This window comes from Pholcus phalangioides, unplaced genomic scaffold (assembly GCF_987345545.1).
Source record: "Pholcus phalangioides strain wild (caught in Gottingen) unplaced genomic scaffold, Ppha-v1.0 ptg000003l_1, whole genome shotgun sequence".
Taxonomy (NCBI): domain Eukaryota; kingdom Metazoa; phylum Arthropoda; class Arachnida; order Araneae; family Pholcidae; genus Pholcus; species Pholcus phalangioides.
In genome coordinates, this window is record NW_028301596.1 from 36,774,625 (window position 1) to 36,793,221 (window position 18,597).

The 18,597-nt window shown below is 36.6% G+C and overlaps 1 long non-coding RNA gene across 1 annotated transcript in view; it reads left to right on the forward strand.

Moving 5' to 3' along the window:
- LOC149088478 (uncharacterized) overlaps positions 1-5,774 on the forward strand; it is a 197,830-nt gene extending 192,056 nt beyond the window's left edge. The window contains exon 6 of the long non-coding RNA XR_016195405.1: positions 5,618-5,774. This is a non-coding gene — a long non-coding RNA (uncharacterized LOC149088478). The remainder of the gene's footprint in view (positions 1-5,617) is intronic.
- The last annotated feature ends 12,823 nt before the right edge of the window (positions 5,775-18,597 follow it).

The window sequence follows — 18,597 nt, forward strand, 5'->3', positions numbered from 1 at the left end:
ATCATATTAAGAGCGAGAAACTTGAACAACGTCTCTATGGGGGGAATTGTGGTGACGGAGGATTTTCATTCGTTCAAGCGTGGGGGTATCCGTTTATCCATTATCCGATTCAGCGGGCAGGACTTCAAGGCGCAAATGCGAGCCGATCTCCCCGTAAAAAGTATCGCCACAGAGAGCAGCAACAGATCTACAACGATAAAATAATTTAATCCTTACACTTCACTCATAGTTTGAAACACTGATGGCAGATGGCAGCACTAAATAACAACCATTACACAGAAACAAACTTCATGTGAGATTCATACAGCGCCGTAACTAGTTTTTTCGCCACCCGGGACAAACAAGATTTTTCCGCTCTCATCTAAAACTGCCGCCCTCTAAACCTGGAGCAGTTGGCCCTCCACCTCTGCCTCCCCCCGCAGTTCAGGCTCTGAGTTCATCACACATACACGCACATTTCGGTCCAATTCTTCTTCAATCACCTGCTAAAATCTCCATTGAGGCAGAACGGCAGGCCACGATCTGGTTAGGAGGAGGAGAGCACCCTGTATACCCTTGCTTATTTACTAACTCAAAAACTAGAAGGAGCACAGAGAGAGAGAAAGGCCGTTCAAGAGGATTTATCATCCTATTCTTGTACATCAAAATTACACGCACACAGACATATTAAGTTATAATAATTTTCGCTAAAATTATAAATTTCGAAATTGCACATGGATTATAATTTCCATCAAAATTATCGATAGTAATGATATTGCAGCAAAAATTCAATTTAAAATTGACGCATACCAAAACTTTATCAACTTTTATATTTTTATTCGTTAAAAAAATTGCATATCACATTGAACAAACTCTGTATAATAATAACATACACAAACATTCAACATTTATAATTTTAAACCTTATTTTTAATAACGATTAAAAATTTCACATCGATGATAGCATCATTTTTCGTCAGCATTGCAATTTCTTGTCAATTCTTGACGCTAATTGACAATCGGTATAATTTCGAAATTTTTATAATACCGCTTTCGATAATATCAACAATCGTATGCCCAATAGCAGTAACTACTAGGACATAGTGAATTGCAAAAAGGTCTAGGTGCCAGAACAATTATATAGGTGCCAAACATTTTTTGTCCACGAAAAACAGGTCAAAAAATAATATTTATTTCGACCGTTGTAGTGACCGTCTTCGTTATTGGTAGATATGCTGATATAAATTCCCTCCGCTGTGGTGGTCGAGTGGTCATAGTGACGGATTCGCATCGCGAGGACCCGAAACCGACCATGACCCCCCATATCCCCTTTGTCCCGTACGAAATATGAGCTGGTTACCCAGAGGGTTCGGGCCATGGTGGAAGAGCGCCATGCTACGCCCGGAGCACTAGGTACCGAAAAACCGGGGTTTGGATGATGTTTACGTCAGCAACTACCCTTTATGAAGACATGAAATATTCTTAATGGCATCTTATTCGGTGCGCCAAAAACGGAAAAACCTTTCGATAGTTATTGGCCACCTGAACTAACATTCCCCCTATTGATAAGTCCCCTACAGAGCCACTTTAGTGGTCTCTAAATGTTTCACGGATCTTTCAAGTGCTCTGGAAATGTGTCCGGGCCACTCAAGTGCTCTGGAAATGTGTCCGGGCCACTCAAGTGCTCTGGAACTGTGCCATGTATCACTCAATGATCCGTAATTATGCCACGGATCACTTAAGTAATCTGGGAATGTTCCGCTAGTAACTTGAGTGATTTAGAACTGCACTGGAGGCCTGCTTAAGTGCTCTGAAACTGTGCCACATGTCAATCATGAGATCTGTAAATGTGCACGGATCATGTAAGTATTCTGGAACTATATCGCGGGTTACTTAAGTGATCTTTGAGGCCTACTTCAGTGATCTGAAAATGTGCCACGGACCACTTAAATGCTGTGGAATTGTGCCACAGGTCATTTAAGCGATTTGTAAATATGCCGCTTAGTTCATTTTTACAAAATTTATTTTGAGGGGGCAAGCCACATCAGATAACCTTCAGGACCACATTTGGTCTGTGGGTCAAGGGTTTACCAGATATGGCTTAAAGAGTGGGTCGCAATGAATTTCTTACAGAAATCGATTATAACATATAAAGGTATTTTCTTTCGAAATTTTAATTTTTTTTTTTTAATTTTTTGCGTGAAAAAAATAATTTTTTATTCATCTTGGGGGGGGGGAAGCGCACGAGCCCCCTATGCCCCCCTCCCGAGTACGTCTCTGATCCCACCAATATGCGTTAGGTGGTAGGGGAGCAGTGCTGACGAAATTTTGCTGACAAGAAGGAGGTTGTCAAAAATGTCTAAAAATTTGCTGACGTACAAGTAATACTTGAACGGCCCCAATGCAGAGTGAATAAAGTAACCCTATAACAACTCATGTTTTAATATATTGGAATGTATATTTCAAAAAAATTCCATAAATAAAAAAACCACAAAAGTTAAATATTGACAAATACACCTTCACATAAAAGGGGAAAAAAGTAAATATATATATATTTCTAGGAATTATTTCTGATACTTCAAAACCACAAAAACTTTCTCCATAAGAAAAGAAAATACCAAACAACGCCATTATTGCTTTCTCTTTGAGTCACGTATATAAATAATCCTCCATAATAAATATTTCTCTCGCCAGTCCTCTTACCTCAAACAATACGAAATTCCCACATGTACCTCTTTTATAGTTTTATTCAATACTAATATTTAAAAATAAAAAAATAGAAGAAAACTTTAAATATATATATATATATATTTCATTTTCACCGAAAAAATATGTATAAAAATCCTGTTTTTTTTGGTTCTAAAATTTATGCAAAGGCGTCGGAAGCACCGAACTCGCTCGAATTTTTAGTCTTTCCTCGTGTATATTTGTGTGCGGCACGTACTTTTCTCAAGGAAAATGGTTAAGTTTTCTTGGAAAGGGAGATGGGAAAATCTGGATCCTCCTCTTTCCACTTACTTTTCCCTCCCAGAGCAAGGGCGCTTCCCCCCCCCTACCCCCACCCCTTTTTACCCCAGCACGTTAAAAATCTTTAATGCATTAATGCTAATCACCTTCCACTGTGAATTCAAAATTGCGTGAAGTCCTACCCACCATCTTGAGAGCCTGGGCGCTCTCTCCTTGCTCCCATTTTCCTTGGAATTTTCCTCTCTCTCTCTCTCGCTCTCTTTTACTCTCACCGCTGCCTGCTGCACTTTAGCTACTTATTTTCGTTGAAAAGACCAACAAGATATTAATGCAAAGTTATTAGCATATAATCTGCTTATAGGGAAAACAAGCCTGTTTGATGATGATGCCCGTAACGTTTTCCCCCATTTCCTACCAACATGTCCATCAAGTATGAAATATGCACACTGGCAGGTACAGAGAAGGAGAGAGAGTTTTGTGCGTTATACGATATGGGTATTGTGTCATTCCTATTACGTAACGTCAGTATATGGGACTTGAAGTTAATATTTAAATGGCTAAGATCTTTGTGAGGTTCATTCGCAGTTAGAGAAAGCAATGGCGTATCCTTTCCTCTAAGAAATAACCCGTTACCATATCATTCTTCTATCTGCACGCGAAAATGAACGGGAAAGATGGGGGGGAAATGGAAAATTCTCCCTTATTCTCCTGGAGGAAAATTACAGAATTATTATTATTAAATATTTTCCCAACCCGTTTTCTCCCTACACACAAATGTGATTCCTGTGCTTACTTATTTGCATAGCAATTTACAGTTTAAAGAGATTTCATTCAAAACCTTTTCTATAAGACTTTCAATATCTCTCTCTCTCTCTCTCTCTCTCTTTCACTGAAGCTCCGGTTGAAAGTTGATGAGGAAAATATAGAATCCGAAATTAAATTATCTCTATATATTTCAGAAATATATGCACGTTTTCATTCTCTCTCTCTATGCTTTTGCCCCTTTTTCGTCCTTTGCTGTCGGAAATAAGTAAATGCGCTTCATTATCGGCTATTAAGATCTCGTAATTTAATTCGAAGGAATGGTTATGTTGCCATGTTATCGTAACTGATTTCGAAGGTTTTTGGATCTCGTGATAGAATCTGAAGTAATGTAATTTTTTTTTATTGTCAAGATTTCGGATATAGCGCTCTCGTTTATTTATTTATAAAAAGAATAAATGGAAAGGAATCGTTATATCTCTTTTACTGTGATTGAAAATTAAGAGTAATTATTCGTATGTGAGTTTAAGATTATTTTGTGTGTTTTCACGATACGATAAATCCTTATATGGTTGAATTGAGTAAACGACAAATATATTTAGAAAATTTGGAAGAAAAGCAATCAACTTTCATTAAAAGCATGGTTTTTTTTTTATTATAAAGTTCGGAAATTTTCAGTTTTTAACTTTTTTATTCTAAAATTAAAACCCCGGACCACTTTGCAAAATATTGTACAGCATATAGCAATGCAAAAGCAATGCATTGTTTTCTCATCCACGTATTTCGTCAATTTGCATGTATCTTGTATTCATATCAGCGCCGAAGTCATCTACTTGAGAATACTCGAAGTAGAATTCATGTAAGGAAAAACTACAGTAAAACCCCTGTTAACAGTCACCACAATTTTACTGCCAAATAAAAATATCCCGGCGAAAAGCCTATTTAAGTAATGTATTTCGAACCCCTGTTTAACGGTCACCCTCACATACGGTCACGGACACCATTTTCATCATTCGTTCCATAGGACTAAAATAAAACCTCTATATGGACCCCAATAGTTGAAATTTTGGTCCGAATTATGCTCACTAGATGGCAGCACACGTTTAAATGTTTGATCAGCATTTTTATAGTTTGCTACTTTTAAATGAAATTTTGGATTGAAGTTTTAAAATGTTTGACATCATTTGATGTCCGTTTAGAATCTGAAATCATATGTTGCTGATTGTGCTCCTATATTTTACATTGTTCCCCGCTGTTTAATATGGATAGCTCTAGTACAATCGTCGCTCTCTATCACTAAGAGAAAAAATTGATGTGTCTCAAATGCAGCGAAAAACATAAAAAATTGGAATTCAATGCATTGATTAAATATATTTTCCTGTAAAAGCAATAAAGGAAAATCATTAAATTGTGTCTCTCAGTTTAAAACACATTTTGAAGGAGTTGAAATACTCTGACAAACCCACCAGACTGCGACTGACCAGGTTTTCTGAATGATACTAATTCAGTATACAAACTTTGTATAATATTTCTTTTGTAATTTTAATTTTGTATCTATGCAATGATTATTTATTTTCATGACTTCAAACGCATCTCATATTGTCTCTGGATTTCATTCATATTCAAATAAAGAAAATCATTTCAGTTGTTTTTAATACTGTATAATACAATTAATGCAGGAACCCCCCCCCCCTCCCGATACGGTCACCTTCATTTTAAGGACAATTCTATTTTTGTCCCATGAGTGTCCGCTCCGCAAAAGAGGGGTTTCACTTCATAGACGACGACGCTTTGAAAATAATTTTATATGGATTATAAGAGTTTTAATGAGAAATCAATTATATATACGCATTGCAGAAGATAGCTAAAAAAACGCAATTTCACTCACTTTTCTTCATCTTCCTTTGTAGGTTTTCACGGCCAATGCCTGTGAAGCGCTTCATCTTTCTAAGATGACAGACCGGGGTTGTGAGCGGTCATTACGAGTACGAGGTGATGTGAAGACATTTATAAAAACTGGAAAACGTAAATTCATTAATTTCATGTTCATTTTTATGCGGTATGGTTCGTGTGGACCTTCAAATCCTCTTACTATACGCCATGGAGCTTTTCAACGCATAGTCTGCGGGACACTTGTTGCTCTCAAAGCTTTTTGTTTTGGCCAATCGACCATTTTTAGAAAGCAGCTGAAAACATTCGAAGTCGATTAAATAAAAAAAAAATATTTATTTATTTATTTATAATGATTCGACAGGGCCCCCTCAGGTCTCAAGCTGCATGTAAAGTAACTGTCACCTGCAGGTAGCAGGTGAGAGTTACACCGCGGCATTTAAGAACTGTAAGAAGCTTTGCAGATTCACCAGTAACGCTGTGTTGTGCATTTGTCTCAGTTTCCAGGGCCGTCTTAATAAGTAGGAGACCCTGAGACCCGAAATGCTTAAGACAGCCCCGTATGTGACATATTTCGGGAGGGGGAAAGACGGCTTCCAAAATCACAAATATAATTACAGAATTAACAAAAATTTCAAAAAACACTTTAATGAAAGAAATAATTTCAAAATTTAGAGAAATAATTACCGAATTAATGAAAAAATTAATTTCGGATTTGGTGAAAGAAATAATTTCAGAATTAGTAAAATGAATAATTCCGGAATTAATGAAAAACACATGAGGAGGTTCAAGGTAAGTTTTTAAACATAAAAATTTTAAGATTAATGGAAGAAATTATTTAGCAATATGTGAAATGATTTCATCTATTTAATAAATGAAAATTCATAATTAAAATCATTCTAGAGTAACAGGAAAAATAATTTTAGAATTAGAATTAAGGAAAAAACAGTTCCAGAATCACTGCAATAAAAAAATTTCAGAATCATATGAAGTAGTAGTTTCAGAAATAATGAAAAATAATTATTAATCGAAAACTTTTTTCAGAATTGGGAAAAAAATTATTTCAGAAAATTAATCTAAATTCACTAATTGACGAAATAAAAAAATTCAGAATAAGTAAAAGTTCCCAATTTTTTGGGCCAGTGTTGTCTCAGTTTCCATCTTTCAATCCTATCTACCGCAGTATGAGTTAGTTCATGGCCCGTGGGCTTCGTGGAAAGTTAGGCAATTTGGCCCGCAATGTCTAAAAGATTGAATACTCCTGCTATACACTTATATTTTATCTCAGAGATGTATCCGTCCCACACACCAAGCAATATTTTATGCCCCCTATATCAAGCCTAATAACTTATCAGGAGTTATTTCCTCAGGGCAGCCGAGACTTGCCTGCTTGAAAAAGACGCTTGGTACCAAAATAAAATTCAATGTCTTCGTATCACCGTCATTCCAGGTTGACGAACGATCTGTAAATGCTGAGATATCACACGAATATTGCACTTGTTAGTTTTTTATCACCTCCGAAAATCCCTAAAACCCAAATTCCATATATATATGTGTAACCTACTTTACTCTGGAGCAATCTCCACCTAGAAATCCCGAAGAATGGATCACTATGATCCCATTTGGTTCGCTATTTTCTCCTCTCTCATCGGTAATGTTTCAAAGCTTTTTCACAGAGAGGGAGGAGGAAAAAGACGAATGACAATTTTACTCTTAATTTTCGAAATTGCCTTATCCTTTTTTTCCGTGATGTCTCAGAGTTTTATTCGTCATTCCATTTCATTTCCTCCTGCAGTGTCCGAGAGATTCCTTGGCTAAAGTTCTTCGATTCTCTTGCGGGAGAATGAGAGCACCGTCGTGATCGTAAACCCTGGACAGGAATTTCAGACAATTTCCCAATCCTGCTGAAATCGTAATTCAAAAAAGACTTTTATGTATATACATTCGCAGACACACATATATACCCGATCAGTAGTGGGAAAATAGTAAAAGCTTGGCAAAACGTAGGAGAATTCTCTTGTTTCTGCGTTGATGCTTCATTCAGATCGTTCCGATAAATTTCGAATTTATTGGTCCTAGTTAAAGCCTTTGTTAACTGCACGAGTACAAATGTAGTAGTTCTTCATGCATTTATTACTTGAGCCCGGAAGTTCAGAAAAAATGCCATAAATTCGCTTTTTTTTGCTTATTTTCAAACTTTTTTTTATGTAAGAATGCTAAGAACGCCTTTCTCGAATTTTTCCTGCCTTAAATGCATATCTGAACATAGTTTCAAGTTTATTCGTGATACAGATTATAAATGTAACAAAAAAAAAGTTCAAAACGACCCCCTATTCAAAATCAGTACCAGGCTCATGAAAAATAAACTAAAACTGAATATATATATACATATATATACATATATATATACCAAAAACTAAATACATCTGCTTAAAAACAAGAAATATAAACAGTTTGACAAATTCAAGTATAAAAATTCATGATCATTGTCCGTGTCAACATACTTTACAATGTAACTGCCAAGAAATTGAAATAGTTCATGAATAAAACTACCTAGGAATAATAATACAAAATGATTTGAAATGGAATTCACAGTGTTAAAAAATAATAATAATAAAAATGAAAAATATATCCAGCAATTTTATATAGACATTTTATATGGACTAAGAGACACAATAGACTATAACTTTCCTAAAAGATTTGTTTTATGCTTGGATAAACTCAATAGCAACATACGGAACCACTGCTTTGGGAGGTGCATGTCAAACAAATACACAAAAAGTAGGTAATATGTATAACAAAATAAGATCCCAAATGACAAACGCCACAACCAACAACAATACAACAGAATGTCATAAGCTAACTATAAGACAAACTACATTATAGTCTGATAAAATATTCATTTTTAAACAATAAATGGTTAGATAAGAAATAAAAAACAGAGGTTCATCTAGATTAAATAATTTGTATCTAGTGCCAAAAACATATAAAATGTTATTTCAAAAGAGTTATAGATATACCGCTCCACAAAAATAATGAATTTATATCATGAAATCAATCATACAAATAATAACATAAGATCCAATAACAATATCTTTATATTCTCTATAAACACCAGTCTAGAATCTATATTATAATAATAATGCAACAATACACTATAACAACTCATCTGTTGTTTCAGTAATACAAAAATTAAAAAATATATGTATGATTTATATGAGCCATTTACCAACCTGTACAAATCACAAAAACGCGGTTGCTGAACTAATATCCCTGAGTAATCCTTATAGACCTGCTGGAAGGACATTCATGTACCTTGAGGTCAATAGTGTGTGAATTACACGTTTGTATATTGTACAGATATGTGCACATGTATATATTTTTGTATTTGTGTAATTTAAAAAAAAATAATGAGACCATATTCTTTAGAACTCGGGTATCTTGAGCATTGAGAGCAAAAGAATTGCTCTTTTTAAAATTTTCTAACTCTTGGTATTAATAATCATCAAAAAGGAGAAGGAAAAGAAATAGGAAATTTGGTGCTGTCTTGCATTAACTTTTTGCTTTGATCGGACGATGTTGCACATGAATGTTTTTATTTCAGACAAACGCATCCCATATTTGAAAAAAAAAATGAAGGTATCGATAAGATACTCGCCTACAGTACCAAAGGATGTCTAAAAGGTCGATACCCGGGTTTCATCTTTGTCAGAAACTTTGCTGACACAGGAGTACAACAGAAACGGCGACATGATCGCTGGAAAAGATTGCTGCTGCAGGGAGTCCCTCACCGAGGGGTTATCGCAACCTCTCGGTCAGTATAAAAAAAAATGATCAAATGATCAAACATGTCTTGCTCACATATTAGATTGCATTGTATACGTATAGCAGCTGACCGGTGACTGTCCAAAGAGGTCATCAGTTGACATCATGGCTCACCCAACGCGGGGTAGGTGCAAACAGGGCTCTGACTCTGGGGTCCATGTTGTTTTGATTTTGGTTTTTTTTTTACACCATAACTGCATTGCACACAACCATGGTAAGTTATGTTACATGTGTATTAAATATACATGTAAAATAAGATGTATTTTTGAAGAAACAGAAACAAAAAACACGTATCAATGAGAACTTTGAAAACATAAAATGCGTAAAAAACGTAAAATATGAAAAATATCATTATAAATTATAGCATAATCGCATTAAGTTTAAGCATATTAAGATTAAGTTATAGCATGGAATTGTGAGCACAGTAAGTACTCGATCATCTCTCGATTACTGAAGTTCTCGTGATATTGAGAATTGCCGCGTCGAAACGGCGGCGTCCAATCAGGCGATGTCCAAACGGCACGGGTCCAAATGTACCGCGTTCAAACGTAATGCACCGCTTCTTGAAGATAATAGATCATCGTCCAAGTTCCTCTGATTAGTCGAAATCTATCCAAAATAGAAGGAAACAATCAATGAAAATTGTAATCGGGAATTTCACGAGTTCTCACGCGACTAAAAAAGAGATTGTATTTTCACGAGTCCTTGTCTCATTCCTCCCTGAAGCTGTATCCATGCTTAAGATCCTCTCTCTCGTACTAGATATTACTATATACACTCTCGTACATTTACTTCCTACCCGTGAAAATATATAAATAAGAAGAGAGAAAGAGAAAAAAATCGAATCTCTTTTCCAGAAACGAAAAATAAATGTGTAGGAGGCCGAATTCGAAATAGTATTCCGAGACCTACACCTAATATAAAAGTTCGAAGAGAGTTCCTCTTAAACTCGAATCCAGATCTAGTTTGTTTGCCTGTGGTAGTGTGGAGAGAGATAGATAGATAGATAGAGAACTTTCTCTTTTTCCCACACTCTCTGTGCTGCCTACAGTAAAGGACCTGGTAGGGTTTGTAATTTGTGTTTCATGCATAAAAGATTTTTTTACCCTCGATTCTATTGGCATGTCTCCTTGTAGCATCCGCATTCCAGAATTTATTATCCTATTTTTTTTTCCTCTCCCGTGATTCCTGATTTTTTTCTCTCGAGGTTTAGAAAATTTACGATTTTTTTTTTCTTTTCTGGTCTGTGTAATTTGTAAACAGAAAATTTTGTGCGGAAAGAGTTTATTTTGATGCCGAAATATATTTTTTTTCCTGGTAGAAAATTCCGTGTATATCCCGGTTGGGTTAGAATTTACATCGTGAGTAGATATTTTCTTTATTGCGTTTATGCGATTTATTGTAATCCAATTTTTTTTTCTGTTTTTGTGAGAAGATATTGATTGAGAGAGGAGAATAAATTAAAATTTGAGTAAATTCGTTCGTATATTGAATGCGGTTGAAATTAAAGTTCCGATTTCAAAGCTGTCGAATCAGAGGCCCCTCGTTGTCTTCGTAATCATTCCTCTAAACCAGGGACGTCTTCAACGTTTGGCCCGAGGGTCACATTCGGCCCCTCGGGGATTTTTGTCGTGGCCCGCCGATCAGAAAATGATTGAAAACATTAAAAAACGATAAGTTCTAGAATTAATTGAAGAAGTAGTTTCGGAATAAATGAAAAAAATAATTGTAGAATAAATTAAAGAAATAGAGGTGAGTGGTTATCGACAAATTTCTTTTTTCTAGAACGTGGAGGTATTTCCCGTGAAGTAACAAAACTTTCCTCAAATTCCGCAAGTGGTGGCATTTAATTTTGTGAAAAAAAGGGGAATTTCAGGCTAAATTCTGGTAAGCCATCATCAGTTCCCCGATTGTGTCAAAATGCTCTTTCTCATACTACCCATACATTCATACGCAAACTGAAACAAAAAACAGTCTACTCTTTTTTTTCCTTATAGGACTGCCTAGGCCCGTCCGTAATATGGTGTGTGTGTAGTATGATGAGACAGAGCATTTTGACGCAATCGGGTGATCGCTTACAGAATTTAGCCTGAAATTCCACTTTTTTTTCACAAAATTAAATGCCACCACTTGCGGAATTTGAGGAAAGTCCAAGTTTTGTTACTTCACGTGAAAATCCCCACGTTCTAGAAAAAAGAAATTGGTCGATAACCGCTCACCTCTATTTCTTTCATCAGCCCTTAGGCGCTGGGCATGGGGGCAACAATTTGATTCTGGTCTGGTTTTCCATCTATAGAAAATATACTTACCCACCTCTGATGATATGGGTGAGATTCCTTCACCCATATCCATGATCTGTGAGTGCTCGAAGTGATTATTCAAGCGCTATATATCCCGACGGAAGCTTAACCATAAATATCGTAACCATCTTGTTATTCTGGTCTCACGCCATCAGCAATCCGCAAGATACTTCTTCAAGATACTTTAGGGCAACGTTTCTCAACCTTTTTTGACTCGCGGAGCCCTTTTTAGTAAAAAAAATTCTAGTAGTAAAATGCCCATTTTTAATTATCCACTAAAAAGTTACTGATTAATTTTTACTATTTAAAAATATTTATAATTATTATTTTTTATTTTCCTCGAGCGGCCGCGGAGCCCCTGGAGAGTGCACAAAGAGCCCCAAGGGCTTCGCGGAGCACCGATTGAGAACCGCTGCTTTTGGGGTAAGTTAATGTAATTAGGAAAATGTTCCTCCTGTTTAGGAAAAAAAGGATTTTATATAATGCAGTAGAGTGTATTATATCTATGTATGTTTTAAAGCCTATAGAAGAGTCACTTGGCGACCATCTTGCTTAAACTTGCGTCTGAAGTGCCCGAAATTTTGTCTCAACCTCGTAAATATGAAGGTGAGCAAAGTTTCAGGTGTGTTAGATGCAATGTTACTATCGTCATTCGTCGTGTGTTTTATTGTAAAATGGTGCGCCGTGCATGTTTTCCGATTTTCATGCGAAGCGTGTGAACGTATATTGATGGTGATACAGTCAAATCTATAAGACCGACCGCCAATGTTTACAATATTTAGAGAAACTTCCACACAAAGTGATGTTGTAAACGGGAAACGTTAGAAATGCGTGACTTGATAACTAAGTTTGGCTGTAAATTTTGAAACAGGTGAGTGAAAGAAAATCTTATATATGTAAATGTGAAAGTATGTACGTATGTTTGTCCTTTATACAAATCTACAATTTTTGACATATCGTCGCCAAATTTTGCACATAGGCCAAACAGGACCGGGATTGAATCATAGGATAGTTTAAAAGTTCGTCAGAGCAGGACAAATTCCCGAAATAGGTGGAAAACCCGTTGGGCAACAATGGGTCCTAGGCCTGAACAACCACTTTCGGAATGTTTACTTTGGTCACCGTGTTTCCCTAACAATGAGTTTAAAACATGCATTATACCTTTACAGTGGTTTGTCATTTCTTTTATGTTCATTTCTTAACAATGGTTTGTCACTTTTTCAATTCCCTCAGTAACTTAAGAAAACCCGTCAGCGCCGGGTATTGTGGCTAGTATTTCATATTTTTTAGAGTGGTTATATACATTTCATTAATCACGTACCCGCAAAAATGTTTAAATTACTTGTGTATTCCTTGGAAATGCATTACTTGCGTACCCACTGGGAAATCGTAACACTTGTGCCCCCTACGCCTGATAAAATCATAAACTAACAACATAGCTAATCAGAAACTATCCATTTTTTCTTTCTCCTGCCATTTAAGAATTATTTTCGACGTACCCTTAGATGACAATCACATTACACATGTCACAGATTCGGAACCAGAACACATAAACCGCTGTGGTGGTCAAGTAACCATAGCGATAGATTTGCGAGAACCCTGGTAGGGGGGGGGGGGGAACACCACCGGTGCGAAAGTGGTGGTCGGCTGAAGTTCGTTCTCTGTGGTTCCCAACTTCCATGCACGAATGCGACCTGATTTCCCCATCAAAAAGTCTCGCCACAGAGAACAGGCCTACACATCGGTACAAATATTCAATCATTACACTTCACTCATAGTTCTAAAAATAGATGGCAGCAATTTAACAATCATTACACCGTAACAATCTTCACGTTAGATTCACAACACCTACACGCACATTCCAACATGTACCAATTCGTTAGAAGCTCCGCAGAGGAATATGGACGAGGTCCATGTTTGGTTCAGTAGTGTGTGTGTGTAGTAGTAGTAGTAGCATTAAAATAACAAATTCCACACAAATAAATAGTAAAATATATATTTTTTAAAATTATCATGCAAGGAAACACGAGACAAATTAATAAATAAATTCATTGCTATTTTTATATTAAACAATATCTGATTCATGAAATGATCCTTCTGATTATCCGATGGATTAGCATCTTATGATTTATCATTTTGTTATAACTAAGGATAGAAATGAAATTCACCAAATATAAACATTTTTCTTTACATATTTCAATTCACTTTTTTATCGCATTTAATTATTTTGATTTAATTAGAAATAATTAATTTGCATCCCCGTCCAATACCCTGTTATTCTTCTTATAAGAGGATTTTTAATGAATGAAAATTGGAAATTGAATTAGAGAATTACATTATAGTCACGTATCCTGGGTAATGAAATCTGTGTTTTTTTTATCAAATTAGTTTTTGGTATTTATGTATGAAAGCTGCCTGTTATATGTACAATGAAGTCACAGAAAAACTATTATAAGCAATCCCGTCCCGTGCTGATTTCGCTGCATTGTTAGGTAATTGTCTGTATATATATCTGTTCTTTCTTTTCCTTTTCTTTCAAACCGAGCACAACTACGGTTTACCGCCACGGGCAATTTACCACCGTGTGAGTTGTGCCGGAAGTGTAAATGTGCGTGTACCTAACAGTCTGAGTGTGTATATAGTGTTGTGTCTGATTTTCAGCACTGCCATCTATATTTCAGAAGTGAAGTGAGTGAAGTGTAATGATTGAATATTCGTGACACTGTAGGCCTCTGGCGAGACTTTTTAACGGGGAGATTTGCTCGCATTTGCCGCTAGAAGTTAGGCACCACAGAAAACCCACTTCGGCCGACAAACCACTGCGGAAATAGTGGGGTTCAAACCCGGGTCCTCGCGATGCTAGTCCGTCACCATGACCACTCGACTACCACAGCGGCAATTGTACAACTTTTTTCATCTGCTCGTACATTTTATTGCGATATGCACATCTGGGGGGCAACTTGTAGAGCAGATACGGGTGTGTAGGACCAATAGCATCACATCTCCGAATAACGAGGAATTTCCACGCTATGGCCTTGCTAGAGTCAATTATGTAATGTTTCGCATTCATCAAATTTCAACAGCCGGTGCGATACACAGAGTACCCTTGTTGAGAACGTGATACAGTATTGCGTCTCGCCTGTGGTCGAGAATACTGATGAATATTGGAAATCAGTTTCATACAGTCGAATCCTGTTATAACGAACTTCAAGAGACCGGAGAAATCACTTCGTTATAAAAGAATTCCGGGTTTTAGCATTGTTCCTATGCAAACGTATCTAAGGGGATTAGAAAAGTGTTCGTTAAAACGAGATTTTCGCTGTAACGTTATTCGTTTAAACGGGATTCGACTGTAGTTTGACGAGAGTCAAGTTCCAAATAGCATCGAAAACTGGAGGAACCATTTGTGTAGATAATCTCATCAAATCTGTACGTCAATAGGAAACCGAAAAAATAAAAAACATGTTATCATGAGCTTGGCCGAAATGGTCGCCTCTTATATAGAGATTTTAAAGATTGAGAAACAGTAGAGGATGGTGATAGTTCATTGATATGTTGTGATTTATTTATTTATATTTATTTATTTTTATGTGCCACTGGGCGCACGTGCAGTTTTTCTCCCTAGTCATTGGGTTCAGCTATCCATTTTAATCAAATGGCCTGTACGTTACATGGATAGCTGTCTTCATGGAGAGAACGACGCGAATAGTTCGATACTTGCGAGCGCGGGGCAGGCAAGGGGGGGGGGGGCACTGATATAAATCTTTGCTAACTTTTCCCGACACACAACCCAACCTCTTTTGAGGTAACGAAAGCTTTGCATCAGTCTGGGGTTATGAGCAGTTCTATCTATTTATTCATGCCCGTACCGGGATTCGAACCCAGACCCACACAGTCAAAATCTAACTCCTTAACCACTCAACTGCCAGGAGGCCGGTTATCAACTCATTATACGACCTTTGACCTTTGAAGACCGGATACACCCCGATGATGGTTCGAGAACGTCATGATCTGGTTTCTGACCTGTGTTTTTTAGTCATGACCTGGTCACCTGTTTCACCAGATTTCAATCCTATCAAGTAAATTCGAGGTGCCATGCAACACACGTGGAATAGTGAATCCCGGCAGGTTGGAAAACGGAAACAATTCTCTTTCAAGCAGCACATTTTCCAGTTCTTTTCAGGAAAAAAAAGCCTTCAGAAAGCTTAGAATATAATAAAACTCTGCAGCTTAAAATAGCAGTCCGAAGACGACAACAAAACTTGGCAGTGGATACAATAAAGCTATATTCTGGAATACGATAAAACTATTCAATATAACTCTTTAGCTTAGAATGCAATAAACTTTTCAGCTTAAAATACAACAAAACGCTTCAGATTAGAATACAGCAAAACTCTTTCTTCCAACTCTCTTTGAATACAATAAACCTCTGCTTAGAATACAATATAACTCCGTAGAATAAAATGCAACAAATCTCCGCAAGCATAGAATGCAACAAAACTCTTCAGTTTAAAATAAAGGGTGTTTAAAAAGAATCACCCGATCTGAAATGCGTATATTACGAAAAATATTGAACATAGACATATAAGATTAGTTTTATATCACATGGCTAATCATAAAGTTCTTTTATAAACCAAATTAAAGGTGCTCTATATGTCCATCTTGGTATGCCCGGCATATGTATATACGGCAGTCAAATTCATCCCAAACTTTTGCGAGTATGTTTGCTTCCACTGCCAAAGGATTTCTGTGGACTACGTGCGAAACTCTGTCGGATGCGCTTCACATTTTCGTCTGACATGCGGGGACGGCCAGGGGAGTTTCCTTTACACAGACAATCCGTGTCTCGGAATTTTTTATACCATTGCCTAATGATCTGACCGGTGGGAAGTTCAATACTAGGGTATTGTTGACGAAAAGCACGATGAACAGTTATGACAGACACTCACTTTGCGAAGCTTTGAACCCAAAACGATTCCTGTTCTGCAGTAGCCATCTTGACAAACACTGAAGTGGCAGCCGAAGGAAAAGCGTTAGTGCTACCTGTCGGCAACTGCGTGAAACTCGATATTTCCTCTTTCTACCTATACATTATTGGATTAAAACGGATTAAAAGCTGAATATTTATGTTTTTTTTAATCGGGTTATTCTTTTTGAAGCACCCTGTACAAAAAACTCTTCAGATTAGAATGCAGCAAAACTCTTTCTTTCAACTCTCTTTGATTGCAACAAACCTCTGCTTAGAATGCAACATAACTCCGCAGCATAGAATGCAACAAAACTCTATTGCCTAGAATATAAAAGAATTGTGCTGCTTTAGAACTTATCTCGGCAGCTAAGAATAAAAACAAAGCTCGGCACCTTAATATGAAACAAAACTATAACTAACTGCTTTTAGAATGCAGCAATACCAGACAGCTTAGAATACACCGAAACTGGGGACCGCTCTTAACGCATGGTCGTTCTTTTCTGAAGTTCTTCCTGTTCTTGAGGGAACATCCAGTGCATATGTATTATATTATATTTATATGTAATGCATGCATATTATTTTCTGACACTTGAGTATAAATTTTCAAAAAAATGAATGTGTGTTCCTCTATTTTATTATTTCTTACTCTATTTTAGAGCTTCCGAGACCACGTGTTTGAAATTTGCGTACGGATGATTCATCGGGAAGAAGAGGAAGTATATGGAACTTTCCTCCCTTCCACCTGAAAACTTGTCTCAACCTGGGTAATAATGAAAGGTGAGCAAAGTTTCAGGTGTGGGGGCGTGAAAAAATATCGCATCATACGCATTGTTTTTTTTCCTCGTATTTAGTGGCGTCGTCTTGCTGATCATATCAGGTTCATATAGGTAACCAAAATGTATCTGAATTTTCAAATAAAATTCAACTTTAATCTATTTTCTGTTCATACGGAGTGATTAAAAAAAATGAGGAAAAAACCTTCAAAGAGTGCTAGAGCAGGGGTTGCACAAAATCCGGCCCGCGAAAGGCGTTCCGTTAGAAAAGTATAAATACACGCAACACGATAAATGTCTAAGCTGAGTATCTATCTTCTATATATATAAAATTGATTTTCTGTCTGTCTGTGTGTGTGTGTGTGTGTGTGTGTGTGTGTGTGTGTGTGTGTGTGTGTGTGTGTGTGTGTGTGTGTGTGTGTGTGTGTGTTCTCTATACAAATCTACAATTTTAGATCGATCGTCGCCAAATTTTGCATATATACCAAATGGGACCCGACTTGAACGATAGGCTACTTTAAAATTTCGTCAGCCCAGGGCAAATGCCCCAAATGGGCAAAAAACTGTCCGGCAACAATGGTTTTTGGGCCTCAACAATCACTTTCCGAACGTTTACTTTGGTTACCGTGGTTCCCTAGCAATGCGTTTCAGACGTGTATATGCCTTTACAATGGTTTGTCACTTCTTTAATCCTGTTAGTATATGTATAATAGTTTATGCCTTTATAATGGTTTGCCACATTTTCAATATACTCTCAGTAATGAGGCTTTTTGAATAGACGTCATAATCATCATCAGCATCGCTTTGAGAGTCAGGAAAAGGGTGATCCTCGTAGAAATCAGTGCTAAAATTGTCGATTTTACTGTAGAACTGCGGAAATTAGTGGGATTTCCCGCCCCATCAATAATTTTAAAAATTGTATTGAATTCTCGATTTTTGAAATATTCAGTTCGCTTAGAGATATACGAAGCCCAGGAGATTAAATACGAAGTAATTAGCCAAACCTATACTTTTGAGTTGGATATTCGAGTAATATCATTGATTTCATTTATATCTTCTCAAGTATGAAAATTAATGTCTCCATATTGTCTCTTTTGATATTTATTTGCATAAATTCATGTGGGTTAGGATAT